Below are 2,921 nucleotides of genomic sequence, written 5' to 3'. Positions count from 1 at the left end.
ATCTTTCCCTCTCACACATTGCAAATCATGATCTTCCTTCTTCTCTTATTTTTTCTCTATCTCTATCTCTCACACATAAACACAGATCTCTCATTTATTTCCAGATTCAATCTCAGATTTCTCAATCAACCATATCATTCAAACCCTAAGTATCGAGTTGTATCACCTGAAAAAACACACACAAATTCTGGTCGACGGATATAGAGAGAGAAAAGAAGAAGATACAGAGTAGAGACAAAAAGGCCGGAGTTTTAGAGAGATACCATGGTGGTGTACGGCGGCAACGACGGCTCGGATCTGTATTTCTTGTAAGGGTTGGATCCGGTTGTCATTGAGGGTTTGTTATTTATGAAGGAATTGTGACAGGGATATGGATGTGTAGCCACGGTGGTGCACGACGGTTGAAATAGGAGCGACGGGATGGGGATCTGACTTTCGTCACCGGCAACTATCGCCCACCAGCTCCGGATCTCCACCGGAAAACCTCCGTTAAGGTACACTCATCTCTCTCAACTCTGTATATATTGTTTTAATCTGTCTCTACATTCTTCGATTCACATAATTGTTGTTCGTTTCATCTATTATACAAGAATAGGATTCGTATTAAATCTAAGAGGGTGTTTGGGTTAACTTATTTTGGAACAACTTTTAACTTGTTGACTTATAAAAGTTAATAAGTTGTTTTTATAGTGTTTGGATAACAAGTTGAAAAGGAGGTTTTTATGTGTTGCGAAGTTGAAAAGGAGAAGTTAGCTTTTGTGACTTCTCAAAAATGTTGAAATGGAGAAGTTAAAAGGAGAAAAAAGAAGGAATCCCAAACACCCTCTAAGCTAAATTTGTTAGGATTCGTGTTTGTTTTCTTAGATTATTAAGTGCAGTTCGAGAGGATTTTGTTTGTAGATATATTAGGCTGATATATCGATGTAATGGAATATGATCCTGTTGCGAATATGTTGTGTTGGATTGAGTTGTTAAAGTTATGCTCTATATTTAGGGCTAGATCTGAAGTACCGGGCTGTGTTGTGGTAAATAAGAAGATATGTGTCAAGTTTATGATGAAAATCTCATTTGGTTTAGTATTCACAGCATGTATGGTTATTAATTGTAGATGAGTTATATAATGTTTTTTTAGTAGGGTTATTTGTGTCAATAAAATTTACAACCGGGCGTAAAAAAAAACTTACAATCGGTGCGTAAAAAAAGTAAATGCTAGTTTTGATGAGTTACATTTGTGTTAATAAACTTTACAAGCGGGAAGTAAAAAAGTTTAAAATCTTTTAATAGGGATGTAAAAACAAAGTGGAAACCTTTTCCTCTTGCTGCGTAAAAAACAAAAAAAAAAAAACGATAACAGATTTTAAACAAAAGTTAAATTGTTTTTACGTGGCAAATGCTATAAGTGTAAAATCTTTTAACAGGGGCGTAAAAATTTTTTTTACGCCCCTATTAAAATATTTTAAACTTTTTTACGCCCCGGTTGTAAAGTTTATTTACACAAAAGTTGACTTCTGTAAACCTTTGAAGGGTTATTTTCGCTTAGGGGTGTTGGTTTAGTAGGGTATGTAAAAAAAAGTAACCTTTCGTCGGATTGTAAAAGTATAACATAGACATTCCAACCGGTTGCCGTAAAAAACATTAAATGTAAAAGAAAATTGAAAAAAGGTTTGCGATAAAAACATGCAAAAGAAACAAAAAGTATCTACGTGCAAGTTTACATTCGAATGTAAAAGTTTCAAAAATGTTTTTACGTACGTTGTCGAATGTAAAAGTTGTTTTTTTTGTGCCCACGCTTTTAACCGTACTTTATTGTTTTTGACATTTTTACACTAGACGTAAAATATCAATATCCTGACACCCGTTTTCTTTTGTGTTGATAGTTGCTGGCCTTTTTTGTCGAAGATGATATTTTTAACTGTACTTTATTGTTTTTGACATTTTTACACTAGACGTAAAAATGTTTTTTTACGCCTCTGACCATCGGCGGCGTAAAATATATCAAAAATGTAAAAGAAAATTGCAAAAAAAGGTTTACAGTAAAAAGCCGGTTATTTTTGTCAAGCGTAGAAAGATATCAAATGTCGAAACATGTAAAATGAAAAACAAAAGTGAAGTATAATTTTTTTTACATCTGTTGTAAAAAAAATGTAAAAGAAACAAAAAGCTTCTACATACGAGTTTACATTCGAACGTAAAAGTTTTTTTTTGTGCCCGCGTTTTAACCGTACTTTGTTGATTTTGACATTTTTACACTAGACGTAAAATATCAATATCTTGACACTCGTTTTTTGTGTTCATAGCTGTTGGAGGGTGGAGAACGAGGCCGTAATTGAGACAAGGTCAATGAAGAGACCCGAATGGAAGATCAAGAAGAAATAGAGGGTGGCGAGCAATTGGACTTAAGGATCGAAGACGACGAAGAGCAAGGGAATGCAAGACCTGTTGGGTTTTTATATTTTTTATGGTCATGTAAATATTACAACTTTGTAAAAATTAAAATGTAAAAATGAAAATTTTGATGGTTGTTATTTTTTAGATGAAAGTTGCATAAAATAAGATTATTAGAATTTTTTGATTTCATGTATTTTGTTTTTTGCAAAAGTGTAAAATGTCTAAAATGTCTTTCATTGTACTTTAAAAATTTTATATTAAAAACACAATTCCCCATGTATCAAAAGTCAAAATAAAATTCTAGCCTTCCAACTCATCTTGATCAAGGGCTCACGAGATTTCTTACGGTTCTCACAACTCGGTACAATTCTCATTTTATCCAATCCCTATATATATATATATATATAGGGGAAGGTTTAAATGAGAACACTAAATATTGTGAGAACCGTGAGAACAAATGAAAAAACCGCAAGAACTTGGTCAAAAACAATTCAAATTCAAAATTTTTTTCTACACTTATCATTATTATTCGA

General features: G+C 32.8%; 1 long non-coding RNA gene across 1 annotated transcript; it reads left to right on the top strand.

Annotated features, from left to right (window-relative positions):
- LOC110884393 lies at positions 1 to 2,575 on the top strand. Its single transcript, XR_002561132.2, has 2 exons — positions 1 to 494; positions 2,298 to 2,575. It is a non-coding gene; the product is annotated as an uncharacterized LOC110884393 (long non-coding RNA).
- Positions 2,576 to 2,921: the final 346 nt, after the last annotated feature.

This window comes from Helianthus annuus, chromosome 10 (genome assembly GCF_002127325.2).
Source record: "Helianthus annuus cultivar XRQ/B chromosome 10, HanXRQr2.0-SUNRISE, whole genome shotgun sequence".
NCBI classification, from domain to species: Eukaryota; Viridiplantae; Streptophyta; class Magnoliopsida; order Asterales; family Asteraceae; genus Helianthus; species Helianthus annuus.
The sequence above is the reverse complement of the archived record's forward strand: the minus strand, read 5'-3'. Positions and strand labels throughout refer to the sequence as shown.